This window comes from Corapipo altera, unplaced genomic scaffold (genome assembly GCF_003945725.1).
Source record: "Corapipo altera isolate COAL_440 unplaced genomic scaffold, ASM394572v1 57, whole genome shotgun sequence".
NCBI classification, from domain to species: Eukaryota; Metazoa; Chordata; class Aves; order Passeriformes; family Pipridae; genus Corapipo; species Corapipo altera.
Window position 1 is genome coordinate 1700549 of NW_020884905.1, and position 16294 is coordinate 1716842.

The 16294-nt window shown below is 39.8% G+C and overlaps 1 long non-coding RNA gene across 2 annotated transcripts; it reads left to right on the forward strand.

Moving 5' to 3' along the window:
* The first annotated feature begins 1437 nt into the window (after positions 1–1437).
* Positions 1438–15452, forward strand: LOC113951090. Of its 2 annotated transcripts, XR_003529038.1 has the most exons (7): positions 1438–1637; positions 2988–3081; positions 5029–5125; positions 9148–9360; positions 9660–9737; positions 10015–10078; positions 13228–15452. It is a non-coding gene; the product is annotated as an uncharacterized LOC113951090 (long non-coding RNA). The 2 variants fall into 2 exon arrangements; XR_003529039.1 differs by lacking the exons at positions 2988–3081; positions 9148–9360 and adding an exon at positions 3138–3266.
* The last annotated feature ends 842 nt before the right edge of the window (positions 15453–16294 follow it).

The window sequence follows — 16294 nt, forward strand, 5'->3', positions numbered from 1 at the left end:
CAAACTCTATTTCTGAAGTTAAAGTACTTCAATTCCCAATGATAAAATTCATTAAAATATAAATTAACCTAAAGAAACAGATGAATCACAATGGTATATTTGCATATCATCTTTTTGGTGTGAATGTAGCAGTTTCTTCATGTAGACTAACAGCTACTGAAATCTTCACATCGTTGAGTAAATGACTGTGGGGTGAATGAGAAAGCAAAGAGGACAAGGACAAAAATTATTTTTGCTGAATGGGAAAGAATGCTGCAGAATTCTGCAGTTGGAATTAAAACCTATGTTAAACCAGTTTCCTCCACTACGATGTATCTCAGCTAATCAATTAGCATAGGAGGTTTATGACTATCTCAGCATTCTAATAATAGATGAGGATTTAAGGAAATATCATGTTTTGATTGTATTTTCAGAATTGTAGATAATTAGTGATTATTGCAATAAGGGTGAATATCATCTAAGAAATAAAGGTGAAGAGTGATCAGACTGGATGGAATGAGAATGTCTTATCTCAGGGGAGATAAATGATCCACCTGCAGTAAGACCTTTCCATCTGCAAAAGGCAGCAACAGAAATTTCTAATAAAGTTTGACCTGTTATTCTGTAAGTAATATATTCAAGACTCCAGTACAAAGTTATCTTGTCAGTTCTCTTAGTAAATGAAGCTGAACTGATACAGCAGCTTGTGCAGTTCCTCTGATCTGTACCTGTTCTCTGTATATGCCTTCATGGGTATTTCCGTGAATTACTGATGCACTTGGCCAGTGAGTTTTCTGTGACTTCAAAGCCAAGACTTTCACTTTGCCTTGTATAAAACATGCCCAGAAGCTGGGTACTGAAGAAAATAAGTAGGGAGAAAAATATTGATTTTAGGTGTTAGGATAATCTAAGAAAATTTTGTTTGTTTTTTCTTTAGATTTCTTGTTTGTTGCGAATACTTCCCAGGATATTCTTTTGTAGCAAATCAATTAGCTCCATATAAATGCAACTAATAACTGCAAATATGTCATTTGTAACATCCAGAAGGTGCTATGGCATGGAAGGAAATATTCTTAAGAGACACTATTCTACATCTGTCCAGTTTTCTAGGGGAAAGGATGAAGAACAGATTGGTTACTCTTCAAGAATGATGGTCATCAGGCTCATTGTTGGCTTTTTGAAAAGGCTTATGGTTGACATCATAGAGCACAAACTTGATTAGCTCTAATATAATTTTTAGCTTTTGTGATGCAACTCGGTCTGTCGTTGTGCATTGCTCTGACAATGTAGTGTTAGGGAGACAGTCAAAAGAACCAAACAGTCTCAGATTTATGCCCTTTTTAGAAATGACTAAGACATTTTGAATCCTATAGATCGGCAGACCTTTATACTTCTAAATCACCTAGAATATCTTTGAAAATATGACCTTTAATACAGTCATATCTTTCTAAACACTTCAAGGGTCATCCCAGCGTTTCCAGATAAATTTGGAGACAAATAAAATGAGGAACTGCGGAGCTCAGCCTTAACCTGAGAAAGAATAAATCACAAGATGTGGAAAAAAAAGAAAGTTCCATGACTACAGATTTTCAAACAATACAATTTTACTTTAATATCATACCCCACAAGTTCTTCAGTCACATGAGAACCTGAAGCGTGTAAGTAACCTGACTAAGTGTGACTATTGCTACTCTTTAGGAAAATGGTTCAATAACTCATTGACCTCCAATTGCTTAAACTTGTCTAAAATATCTTCCTTCTTCTACTTGATATGGTCAATTTTTTCATAAGTGGAAGAATTTTTAATATTCAACTTGGTAACATTTGAAATCAGCCTGAAATAGACAGTTTTATAAGAGTTTTATAAACTTCATTTAAACTGAATCCAAGGAAATGGGAAAAAAGTATTGCAGATGAGTAATTTTTAAGGGATTGGGAGGAAGAGACACCATTATGTAAAGGAATGTTTATTATCAAAGCATATAAATGGCTTTAGCTGACAGCAGAACAATAACTTCAAAATTTCACATATCGTTCTCAAATTTTAATAGAAAGGGAAGCTAGAAAAAGGAAGGTAGATTTATTCTATTCTGAAGATAAGAAAAGCTGGTGTAATTGTGGTTTTTAAATATATTTCAGGCATAACTTTTGATTTCAATGTTTTTAATTCTGATTCGCAGTAATAAAAACTAGGTGCAAATGAGTGCTGATGAGTCTGTATTGAAGTTAAAGGAATAGTTAAAAATGTCTATGAATATTCATTTAAATTCAGAAATTAACTCCAAATTGATCATACCTATGACTCTTTGGGAATTTGCTCTCTATGAGCATACAAGCACTTGAAATTAACTTTCATGAATATTTGCAAAAGCAAATTTTCAATTAGATATTTCAGATACTTGCAAGAAACAATTTTTCAAGGATATATTTAATTGTGAGATTTGGATTTCACATCATGCTGCCTGATATTAATGATCTGTTCAGTGGGACTGCATACCTGAAGGCCCTCAGGAAGGTTTTGGCTGGAGGGAACACTTTGGAGAACTTTTACCTTGTGAATTGCAGGATTCATCAAGAAGAAGAAACAAAGGAGATACAAGAAAATAAGAAACTGTGCAGATTTCAAATTTCCACTTGAGGAATTTTTTTTTTTTAATATATTGAACATTGTAATTCAGCGTGAAGTGAATCTTAGAGGCCAATTTCTCCTCACTTGTGCTGTCAGATGATCGCTATGTCCAAGCAGAATAATTTTAAGAAAGTGATTGGGGTTTTTTTAACCACTGAAGACAAAAATCCTGATAGAATGCAATGGCTGATAGTTTGGGATAAATTAGAAAAGTGGTATACATGCAATGACTGTCAGTGGAGCTCCAAAATGAGATGTCTAGTTTCAAATAGAAGCTGACTTCATGTAAGAAGTCCTAGATCTAATCAGATGTTTGTATAAAACTGTTCTCATGGTGTGTCCAGTTTAAGCATGACCTTGAGCCTGTTGTGACTTGCAGTAAGAACTGAAGCCAGAAAGAGTATTCTTACTAAGGAATATGACAGAAATGACAGTTTGGCAATCTTCCATATCGGAAGAACAGCCACCAGCAGGTGAGTTGAGAGGATGAGATGTGGCCAGCTTGGCACATGTACATTTGTATTCCTAGAAACAGGGACAAGAAGGAAGGATTCTTGACCCCTCCGTGAACTCAGTGGGATCAGTTCTGGCCTGAGCTCCGATGCACGGGGAAGCTGAGAGAGGTGCCCACAGGACCCCATGGGCTGGCCCAGAGAAGGTGAGCTCATCCACCTTGAATGGGGGAAAGAGGCTGCTCAGAGTGAATAGCCTGAACGAGGTTTGGACTGTATTTGGCAGCCCACTGTGCTGCTGATCTTGCAGGGGCTAGGTGAGGTCCTTATCCATAACTGCAGTCTAGAAATGTGCTTTTTAATTTTAGTTTTTATTTTGTGAGTTTATCCAGTGTGGTGTGCAAGAGTCTAACCACTTTTTTTGCTGGATTAAATGTGTCCTGATTTCATCTTTTATTTTGATAAGTGAGAGGCACATTCCCTATGGCTGAGTCAGGGCACTTTCTTACTGGTGGAGCAGAGAACTGTACACACTGGCACACAGGTATTCCCTCGGAGCAGAGAAGTGGTTTCCCACCTATTTACTGGAGTCAGCTTGAGGGCAAGTAACAGGCAGTGCTGGGTCAGTCTCCCTTGGCAGGCACAACCAGTCTCTAACAAGCAGCAGGCGAGGGGAAATTATTTATGATGCATACGGTACCATAAGAGGGTCATACAACTCAAAAGAAATTGAATCAGGTTTCTGAAACTGAGACAACTAAATTATTTAGCCAGAACAGTCTTTGTTTGCAAAGGTGCTGAGTACCTTGAATCCCACGTTCAAATATTCTGCAAGCTAAAATACTGTTTATTATAAGAAATTTGTGAGTAATTTAAAGCCAGGGATTATATGGGGAGTTTTCTAAGTGATTTGTAGATGATTTAAAAACAAGAAAAGAAGGGTGAATAAATTATTTTGTTACCTATTGCTTCTTCATCTCCAGTTTGGATAGTGAGGGAATCCAGCCCCCGTGGCTAGAAGGCATACATGCCAAGATTGGATTTCCTGTGTAAAAGCTATACAATGTGATAACACAGTTGTACTGCATATTCAGTTTTGATATGTAACCTTTTAAATAAATTGGAATACTCTTTGTGGCTGTACTGGCACACACAGGGAGATCATAAACAATAATTTTGTAAAGGTCACTTCCACACTAAGCGCTTGAGCTCATGGCAAGAGCAGCATAGGGCTATTAAAGGACCTTTATGCTTCTATGTTTTGGTGTCTGTTAATATTTTTGCAGCTTTGAAGCTCTGTTTAACATAAAGGCTCTGTAGTCTCTCAGGCCATGGGTTTGCCCGTGCAGCCGTTGCCGTGGGGCCCTGGGCTGCCTTGCTGTGCTGCAGGGCTGGCAGCGAGTGCCCCCGCTGGCTGTCGGAGCCAGGGGTTACTGGCGGAGGTAGCGCGATGCAGAATGCCCGAGGCTGGCAGCATTCCTCCTGCTGCGAATGAGGGGCAACACAGCACGATCCAGACTGTGGAGGCTGCTGACCTGTTGTGTCAGGAGCATCTCAAAAGAACCAGGTATCAAGAATCTGGGCAATACATGAGGGCCAGCAGTGGCTGAGGAACTTGCACAAAGTGAGAGGTACCAGATGCTTGCCAAGCTCAGTCCAGCTGCGTAGCACACTGCTCAGATTTTCCTGCTGCTTCCTTCCAAGGTGCTAATGAAGTTGTTTGAATCATTTTATTTTGGTCCAGTGGAAAACTTGTTCTCTTGCTCTTGTGTGTCTCCAGCAAAATACTTTGTCTCAGAGTAAATTTTTGGAAGCTCATAGTCCATCCAACCAACATTAAAAACCACGTATATCTACTGGTCTTTAGAAACAAAGGCACATTTTGTTACAAACTCCCGTTATGTTATAGGATGTTTTTCTTTCTTGTGATTGACAAGATAGCCTTAATCAATATCCTTTTATTTCCAGACCTCTATTATTTTGAAGAAATCCGCATCTGTCTTGATGACAGTGTAGGGGAAGTTATTTCACCAATGTAGTGGCATCAGAGGACACTCTCAGCAAGGTAAGTGGAGTCTGTCTGGTGTCATTAAAATAGCCCCTAGCCTTTGGATATCTGTGGTATCTGGGGGCTTCTGACCTTCAGGAGAGTTGAGCAGGAGGCTGAGGTGGTAGGTTTTAACTCCTAGATGTTTTCTCTCCAGTGCTGCTGGTGGTGTAAAGTCACTGTGGCTCACAGGAAGAACAGAATGTTAGTAAGGATGTTGGCAGTGTGCAGAGGTGTTGTAACTAGCGAACACCACAGTGTGCTTAGAGAAAGGATGCTTAATGTTGCAGACATGGCCTCTCTAGCACAGAGAGGTGCTGCCTACCACAGGAGGTGGCTTGTCCATGTGCTCACAGGGACACTCCCATACCTGCTCTGCTGCAGTTGGAACTGTCCCCATCACACACGTAGCACTGTGCAGAGCTGGGCCAGAGCTGGGGTGACAACCCAGGTACCCCCCAGGTACTGGGGCATGCTGCTGGCATCCATGCTGTTGTGGTGTTTATTCAATACCTAGGAATTTTATTAAAAACTACTTTGCTTCTCTCTCTGTGAAAAGTCCTCAAATGGATGATTCAAAGCTTTGATTTTCTCTTCTGTTGAAGACCCATGCCTAGCACCTGTCTGTGATCTTGGGGAGGTTACCTGAACTCAACAACAGAGAGATGTCACCCTGAAAGTTTAAATTACCCATGTGTCTTATCCTGTAAAATCTCTTCACTATTTCTGTGGGCAAGATGGTAATAATCCATATTTCCCAAATTTAAAGTGTCAGTGACAGTTTGTTGCTAGCCCCTCCGGCATTAGCATGGACAATCATATTAATACTTTGTCTATTTTATGAGATTCTTAATAACTCACCTAAATTTTAACGCATTCACTTGACAGAATTTTAAGGAAGGTCATAACATTATAAAAGTATGTATTTGTACTTGTTCCACATCACTCCACAGACTGTAACTATTTTTTTCCTCAAGCTGATGCATTGTAGCTAATAATTTTACTCCTTTAGCAGCATTTGTCTGACCTTCCCTACCTTCCCCTGTTTCCTGAATCAAAAAGAATTTTTGATAAGATACTATATAATCTTCCCAGAAAAGGGATAGGACTTCAGTCTCATAATAAGGAAGAAAATATGTAATTTCTCTTGTGATTGATAAGCATAATTTGTAAATGAACCTGCTTTATGAAATGGTGAAAAATGGTTGGAGCAGTTAAAAAATGACTTGAATATAGAGAAAATAGATTCCCATAAGAAAGAATATAAATTTGTAAATGCAGAATACAAAATTATTTTTAGACATTAAATTAACAAATTAGTTTGGCTGACATTACCTTCAATTTACATAGAAACCATCTTTCACATTTTCCATGTAGACCATTTTCTATGTTCTGCTGTGACTGAGGGAAAAACAAAGCACATGAGTCCTTTAAGGCAAGAGGAAAACATCCCGAAAGTCATTTTAACTGATTCCAAGAGTTTTGCAGCGGGCACAGATTCAGGGAATGACAAAGGCATGCAGAGAGGGAGGCAGCGATGCCAGGGAAACAGCTGGTGTCTGAAAAGCCCAGTTTGCCGTCCCATCCCTGTTACTGCTCTGCGTGGAGGCTGGGGCGGAGCCGGTCGCTGATCAGGCCGGGCTCTAGCACGGATACTGCGGTGCAGATGCTGGTCTAAAACTCATGGCTTGTGAGGCCCCAGCCAGCTGGGATCGAGTACAGCAAAACCAGATCCTAACTACACACGACCATGGAGAGTTGGAAAACCAGTTCCTTGCTTGGCCACATGGACTCATTGGAAATGACTGCATTAAGGAAAAGTCTCTGAGGTGGACTTCTTTCCGTTCTGCTCACACATTGCTCCTAGACTATGTGGACACATGCTGGCCCATCTCTGTGTTTCTGGCTCTTCTATCACAAGACTGAAGCAAATTTTCAATTTGTTGCTCACTGTTTCTCTAATTCCTTCTGAACACCCCAAAGCTGAACAGCTGGTGAAAGCTAAAAGTATGTCTTTAAGGCACCTACCAGCGCTACAAACAATCCACAGCATGGTTAGATTATGTCATAACAGTGTCCAGAGTGTTTCTTGTGCAGGAAGACCTAGGTGAACACCTAGGTAGGTGCAGCTAATTTGCACAAGCAGAGTCCAGCTCTTGAGCCCCACTGAATGTCTGGGAACAGCCATAGGTTGGTTTAGAGGCCAGGGGTAGTGACTATCTGATTCTTCCTCTTCCCTCCGCATCCTTCCCCATCTTCTTGGTGAGGAGAGTAAGAAACACCCATTTACTCTTCCTAGATCAAACTGTAACTAGTCCATAATGAGACATGCCAGTATCCTTTCTTCCTACTCAGGCACATAAAACACTCAGCAAGTTTTTCCAGGCGCAAAAACTCACTGAGTTGAGCCTTGCATGGTGACGCTGCGTGACCAAAAGCAAAGTGCAAATATGTCTAAAATTCAGGACTTCAATTTAATTCACTATTGTCAGGACATTTCAGACACAGGATGGAGAATGATACATGAATCCAAAACACGATGTATGTATAAAAAGTCTAGTAAATATTTCCGATTTCTTCCACAAGCATTTTTTTCAAGAAAAAAACAACTCTGCTATTGTGTTCTGACATTGAAGCTCAGTAGCAAACTGTGTGAAATCAACCATTCACATTAACTGTGGCCAGGTGAAGGAAACGCCACGGTGAAGATATTAGGAAGAGAGAAGCAGAAAATTAGGTTGCCCATTCTCCTTTCTCTCATTTCTTGCACAATTTGGCAGAGAGTTCAGGAAGGGGCTTTTCGCCTCTTCAGGGAGAGACATAAACTTGGACCACACATTCTCAAACACTGCCAGCTTGTCATTCAGCTCATGCATTCAAGATGTTGCATATTAATAGCACTCCCTGATGGCTGGTGGATAGGGTCTCTCCACCTATAAAAAATAAGCCTCTTGGCACAACAAAGTACAAAAGAGGCCCATACAGGGAAAAAAAATGCACTTGAGAACTGGTTTGGAGAAACTCTGCACAGATGCTCATGTGCAGATGCATATTTCAGATTTTTTTTCCTGATTAGCATGCAGCAAACTCACCTGTTTTGCTGCCTAGAGGAGTCACAGCAGACATGGAGAAACACCTGTGTGAGTTCAGTTCTGTCTCCCTGTGAATATGATTTTCACAGCAACCTTTTTCAATTGCCCTTGCGTGTAGCCACTGTTACGCTTTTCAGTCACCTTCTTGGACATGCCTAAGCCATCAAACACAGAATAGTACTTCAGGATGAAAACAAAGCATGAACAGTGCAGGCAGCTGTGTGTTGAGAAGGGAAGAAGGGAATGGGTGGGTGGACTGGTCCCACTACCCTTACTGTACAGGTGCTTTGGGGGAGCATTGGGAATGCTCAGGCCAAATGGGTTCTGGCATGGCTGAGATAGGAGGATGAGCTTACAGGACCTGGACAAGAACCTAGCATTTGTGATCTGCAAATGATCTGACACTTGGCACGTATGTAGCTTTACCTGAGGTCTGGTCGTGGGATCCAAGAAAATGAACCAGGCTGCTTCCCCCCATCCCCTGCAGTGTGCTGGTTACACGTGTCTGCTCTTAATTCTCACACTGAGCTCTACAGACAAATCCTACATATACATGGGGAATAAACTTCCTTTCTACCCTACTCCATTGTAGTTTACTCCAACGGCAGGAGGCACAGCTCAGTTCTAACCGTGTGTTTTGTAAAAATGAGCCTCAGCAGGAGAAGGTGGAGGGAGGGTTGCTTATACATGTGTTGGTATCTGATGCAATCCTCAGCATGAGCCACGTTTTTCTGGATATTTCAGCATATACTGAGAATGACACATGAGCAGTCAAAGCTATTTTTGGAACTGACAGTTTTCCTTCTCGCTCCAACAATTGCTTCTTCAATACACTAGAATATGCAAAGTGCTTCAATAAAGTTTTAATTAGGAGTAGGAGTAACAGTGAAACTAAGGGAAAACTTTAGGCAAAATGAGAAGTGACTTCAGCTTATACCTGTTTTGCAGGTTTGTTGTTAACTTTTCAAAAGAAGCTGCACATTTTGGAATGTATTGGTTTCTGGCAAGGATTTCTAGAAGGAATCCTTTTCAGGAGTCCTGAAACAGCCGAAGAAAGATTGTTTCTATGATGTTCTGACCCAGGAAAGACCCAGCAGAAATCTGCTCTGATGGGAATCATGGGCTAAAGCAATCTGGATATATTTTGATCTGAGCTCTCAGGTACTTCTCTAAACCAAAATATTCAAAAGGTTTGAGATTTTTAAAAAGCTTAAAATCTTCTCAGATCCTTACAAGAGAGAACAGATTACAAGCAGAAGTTTCCAGATAAATCTGAGATGGATTTTACTGTGGTGGCTCTTTCATACTCTTTGACTGAAGTCTGCTGATTGATACCAATAACACAAATACCTGATGGAAGGGGTCTCGACTTTTTCTTAAGATGTCCAAATCAATTAGGTGTCTGAGGCATGGTGGTGTATTTCCTAGGAACTTAACTTCTCTCTGTTACCTCCTGACAGAAGTAACCAATCTCTTTGGAGCTTGCAAAGGAAGGTGCATCCCACAGAGCTAGTGTTATGTGCACCACTTGTAGACAGGTATATTTAAAAAAAGATGCATTCTGGATGCACTCCAAATATCATCACTATTGTTTAATTTCAACTCCAGTCCTGCATCTGTTTAAGATAGTGTCAAAGATAATAATCTCACCCGACGGATACAAAATACAAAACAAATTACATTACTCAATTATTTTGTTTACTAGTGGTGTTAAACTACTGTATTTCTCTGAATCATGCAGAAGAGCTATGATTTTTTACCTTCAAACTCCTCTGAAAATGCAGCCATTTAGCATCAGTACCTATTTCTTTCCAGATTACGTTACATGAATGAGTTTGATAGGAGTCACCATGGTGAGGAAAGGATAATGGAATTTCAGGTAAGAGTTCTTCATAACGAATTCATTCCTTACACCATGTTAACACCCACCCATGGAATTAAGGACCTTTGTAACACAATGCAACAATTTACTAGACATCACAAAACACCAATTATAGAATTGGACTGAAATAGGCTGCCAAATACTCTGTTCCTGATAAAAGAAGGTAGGTATAGTCATGCCAGCACATTTTAACTCCTTCCTAAAAATTCACTTGGGTCCATTGTCTACTTCCTTGGTGATACAGAATTAAATTGACTACCATGCTATGTATGACATGAAATGTAAAATAAAATAAAATAAAATAAAAAAAGGACTAGGTCATGAACAGCAGTGAACGTGAACTCAGTTTGGATCATATTTATTTAAATAATCATAGCAGATTGTTAACGGTGAGAATCTCCTGATTTTTGCAAGGAAAAATGATAGAATGTTAGCTTCTATACTGTATATTTAGCTTGATAAAAGGAAGCCAGCCTGTATGGAAGAAGCATGCAACTGAGGTTCCTCAGCTGATATATATAAAAGGACAATTATATGTCAGTACTTTACAAAGAACTCTTAAATCCTTAGACTGAATCTTGTCTGTTTTTGCTGGTAGGAGAGTACCAAACTGTAAGCAGAACTGAGCAGGATCTGACTTTCCATCACAGACAGTTAATAATTAAATCAAACATTATATTCAACAATAGAACATATGCATCAGCTTCTTTCAAATTGCATTTCCTTCCTGTTAGATCCATTAGTGTAAACCAGACTGCCTTTAGAAAACCCCTTATTGCTGCTGTCTTTCAGCACAGTTCCTGAAATGGATAATGTGGTGCGTATTATGGGCAATTACACAGAACTCCCTAGTGACAGGGTTTTAGAGTTTCAGAATAAAACAGCTGGAACTACAGGGCTGTAAACTAATCAGAAAAAGAGACAATAGTAAGAAATTTAATGCACGTTGTTAGAACATGGACAAAGACTACACATTAAATACTACATATCACTATACTTACTGTATTGCACACCATTTTCACTGCAAAATCCTGGTTAACCCTTGAAGGACAAGGCAGTCAAAACCCAAAGATATTGCCATGAAAAAATGCATGCATGGCTGTATAACCTAAGCTAACTGGAAACATTAAAGGAAGAAGCCTTGAGCCAGAGTCCTGGTTTTTGCTTAATGTCAGTTGAGTTTGAATCAAATAGAGAACTCTATTCAAAAATGATAATTTATTAACAAATGCATAATGAATACATATCTAAATATGCTAAGAAACTATGTCTTCATCCCTCTTTTACTGTTTTAAAACACTGAAAATTTAGCATTTGGGTTGCAAAAATTGCATTTGCTCTTGGATATATCAAGACTACTGCCACAATGCATAGTATTTGATCCTGCATCAGTTTAAATTGATGGCAAAGCTCCCATTAATTTTAGTAATACAGCAGCGAATTTTTAGAATAGCACATGCATCATTTGAAAGCACAATGACCATGATTACATGTGTAATCACAGTAATTGTGCACACAATTACTGGTTGTGTATCTAACTGCCTTTCAAAAATCAGTTGCTCTACTTGCATGTGTACTCACAGCAGTCACTTGTTCGAACACAGTGCAGCCCAGAGCATCCCCACCTCCGTGCTCACCACAGAAATGCTACAGAGCAGGGCTGTGTCTGTGGCACTAGGTCTGTGCGACAGAGAAGCTTGTGCTTATGTCGCAGTGTTCTGAACAATAAATAAGAAAGGAAGAGAAACGATTGCAGTGTCTTTTTGGGAAAGTAAAAATGTGAAATTACTTCAACTAATTTTTCAAAAGGACAGAGACTGATTTTCACCAGCTCCTGTCTTGTGAGCCTTCTTATCAGCCGGGTCCAGCAGGCATTGGCACATTAGTGTTTTCTAATGCTGTGGCAAATTGATCAAATAATGTATTGAATAACAGCACCATAATAGAATAAAATAAAAAATAAAAAATAAAATGAAACAAAACAACACTGAGTAAGATTTTACAGCCTAAAAAAAGTCAGAAAACGGTTAAAATTTCAACATAGTGTGCAGTGAGTTTCTTACAGTGCAGAACCCAAGAACCAGCTGCTGTGGCTTACTCTAGTTTAAAAGGTGACTCCTTTTGCTCAGAAGGCTGATTTTTATAGCTGCAGAGGTGTAGAAAAGCACATCCTCCTTGGATAGTCATAAGACACGGATATCCATTCTTATGCTCAGCAAAATGGTAGCAGGAGAAAATCTGACACAAACCATTTTATTCATTTGTCCCTCAGTCCTGGCCTCCCTCTTCCCCTGTAGCACAATGAGTATGCTTTGCTTTTCTGGCAACAGCTTTATGACCCCACAATCAAGGGGATGGAGGGGCTGGGCAGGCTGGGCAGGCTGGGCCTGGCTGCCTGGCATGTGCTTCTCCCGAGGGGTCTGTGCAGGGAAGGTTGGGCCATGAGAGAAAGCAGATGTCAGTTAACAGCTAGAAAACACCCTCCTCCTGGGGAGAAATGGGCCCTTTTCCAAGGGATGGCAGCGCTGGGGTTGTGTTAGGGCAAGAAGTAGCACAGCCTCTCCAGGAGCCACCCTTGCTGTGCAGTGACAGCTGAAGGCACTCGCTCCAAGGGACTGGAACAGGACAGATCCCACAGCTCATGAGCATGGGCTCCCCAGCAGCCCTGATGTGAAATGTAGCTGTCTTCCCATATGGGAGAATCCAAAAAAATTACTATGAATGACAAATGAACTTTTTCCGAGGCTGCCTATCACTGGGGGAGGGTGGCTGGGCTGGGATAGTCCCTTTCAGGCAGAAGAGGGAACAGTGTTCACATGCTTGAAAAATGTTTGTTCTGCTACTGGAAAGCTTCAGCACCTTTCCTCTCATCAGCACCAGCTTGTGGCTGAGCTCAAGGCTGGGGAGCATTGCACTGTTTGCATGGCTGTACTCCCTGGTTTCTCAGGGCCCATGGCTGCATTGACTTGACATGTTTGGAAGATAGCTTTATGTAAGTTAATTCAGATGCTGTGTCCTGTTGCCTCTGCAAAAATAACTGTTAAATAGTTTTTTAAAACTTTATTGTAGCACTTGATTCCCGTCTTGATTTTCTACAACCATCCAGCTGATCACTGCAGCAGATTTTGTTCTTAATTTCATTACAGTAAATGAGAAGTAACCTCTGCAAAGTCCAATCAGAGGGAATTTCAGCTCTTTATATTGCCTTGTGTCTGCAGTCTTGTACACTGGAGCTGTGCAAGTGAACTAAATTCAGTACAGAGCATTAAACGCTGTCTCTTTTGTAATTATCATCAGAGAGCTGTATGAAGTCTTGAAGCTATGAAATCCTGCAAGTCCTGTCGAAAATGTTTCTTTATACAGATCTTAACTGTTATTCAAAGGAATTCACCCTAAAAGATTGAGAACTGCTGGGACATGAAGAACATAAAGCTCTAAGACTGTATGTTGGAGAAAAGTTCCCTCAGAAGCGTGTGTTTAGACACCTTTGGTGACACTTACTGCCTTGCCTGCCATGCCTGCAAGTGTGGCCTCACTTTCACTGTTATTGCAACATGTGTCAAGTGAAATGAAAACAGAAATTTGGGAAAGGATATAATTAACCTACTTGTAAACATTAACCTTAAATATCTACCTAATTATCTCACTAATTTAATCACTGCATATCTCAAACTTGTTTGTTAAATATTTAATTCTGCAAATTGTTTTTGATACAGAGGTGTGGGGAGCTTTCTGTGAATGTAAGTTACTCTGCAAAACTCTTTGCAAGATCATTGTTATGTTCGCACTTCATTGAACAAACCCTGCTGTCAACAAGACTTTTAATGGAAATCACAAGAAACTATGCCCTGAGGCTAAGAGATATCGTGCCCTATTATTTTAAAATCTAATGAACACATTGTGCAGAATGTAGACGGGGGTAAATTTCTTCCTGCGTATCTTCAGGTTTGATTCCATGGGAGTCTAGAGTGGAAAGTTCTGGGTTTCCTTGTTTTTTAGGTTGCAGTGCAGCTGTACAGTTGTTTCTTACCTATTCACCTTTTTACTACTTGGGGGACTCAGCAAAATGCTGTCCTTGATCTTCAGCCCTTTTTATCAAGTCAGTACCTCGTGCTAAAAGTAATCTAAAAGGTGTTTAGATGCTGCAGTTACAATGCCACTCAAAGTGGCTCTAATTATTCCTGAGAGGAAAGTTTTGAATTGGGAGTGTTTGTTGAGAAGATGAAAGCTCCATGTTTGTTCCTTCCTCCCCGATGGGAAGTGGGCTGTGCTCACACTGCCTCCTGCAAGCACACACGAGGCCCAGCTGAGCACTGCAAGGAGGGCCTTGGGGGTGCCTCCAGCTGCTGGGGCTGGGAGAAGAAACAGCCAGACTGTGGGTGCTGAGGAAAATCCCAGATGGAGTGGACAGCTAACCCAGGACAAGCTCTGGAGGCACCTGAATCCTCTGTTCCGTGAGAAGGTAGGGGCTCTCAGCTGTGCAGTGCCTCCTCTCCCTCTATCACTCCCCAGGGGCTTCAGCCAGCCCTACATTTCAGGCTGTACCCACATGGCAGTTCTGCAATGCTATTTTCTTCATTTTTGTTATATAAGTCTCCTTAATTGAGGAAGGTGAAAGATTGGGACTAACATTGTGTTTCTGCGCTGTAGTTCTCACCATCAGATGAAGGTGCAAAGCTGTACTAAATCCAGATGATGGCTCACAGCAGACCTCTGACAGGACCCATGTGATTAGTTAGATGTCCATATAAATACCTATTTGCACTATATTACTACCTTATCATATATTATTTGGAATTTCATCCTGATTGTCTGTATTTATTACATACAATTAATAAATTTATTTATTACATACAATTCATATATTTATTATACACAATTCATACATTTGTTACACACAATTCATTTATTACATCCGCAATTCATACTGTTTAGTTCAATAAGAAACAAATTTCTGTGAATTTGGCTGAATAAAGCTGTGTTTGTTCTTGTTAGTTATCCAAAGTCTCGTTCTTTCTATGCATTATCTCAATTTCTGGGCATTTTTCCCCTTCATTTACTCCAAAAATTACTTCAATACTAATGAAAACTGAACGACAGCCAAGACAGGGTGAACTTTTGGACAATTTATGCAAACATGACAGATGAGAATAGATTTACTATAAACATGCCAGGCACAAAAGACTTGACTGCTTTTTAAATACAGTGATACTGGAAGAGATTTATGGATATTTTCAACTGTTCATTAAAGAGAAAGATATTTTGAAACTATAGGCACTATCCTTTTATCCATTTTTGCCTTCCAGGCTGAGTTGCAAACCTTTGATGTTTTCTTCACCAAAAAATAAAAGTAGTTATGAATTTATTTCTCCCAAGCACTTCCATTTTTGTGTCAATTTACAGTTTTTATTACATTTCTGGCTGTCCAAATTATGGTGTTTGGAGAGCATCTAGAGTCCACAGCTCTGAGTTTTCTGAAAATAGGGATGAAGTTCACTTAATGATGCTTTCTGGCCACTGTCTTTTTTCTTCTCCTTTGTAATAAAAGGTTAATAAAATCTATGAATACTTTAACTGCCTGCTAGACCAACCAACCAATAAAAGGTTATTCTGATCTAAATTACTGGAAGCCTCTTGAACTGAGAAAGCTAACATGCAGTAACTAGTACCTTCTGGATCAGATTAATAAAATGCAAAGTCTTAGAGATGAAAATCATGTCTAAATATGGTCCCTGTAGTTGTCCAAGGCATCAATTCCTAGAGCCAGATAGGCATATACTTAACTGTATATTCTCAGAATCTGCTTCTGTGTTCTTAAAAATCAATAGTAAGCCTTGCTTTCAACTTCAGTGCAACTGAGGTTGTTGGCAGTCGATGATTTTGCAAGATCAGTTCAAGATATTGGAATAGTTTCATGGAATTATTGGATTCTTTCTTTCTAAAATAGCGTTAAACTCATATAAGTAGTAAGAATTTAAATGCGAAAATATATACTCTTGCCTTGCTTCTTAAAAACAATGTATCTTGCCAAATCTCTCCTATCAAGTCAAAACAGTGCACCAAAATGATAGCAGGAAGAATTGTGCAGTGCTTGAAAAATCTAATCCTGCATACTCACAGTGCTGACTATGTCCTCATTCTTTGAAAAGATGGAGAAAGAGCAGATTTGGATGGAAAATAACAGTTTTCATCGCAACCTTAGAAAGATATTGA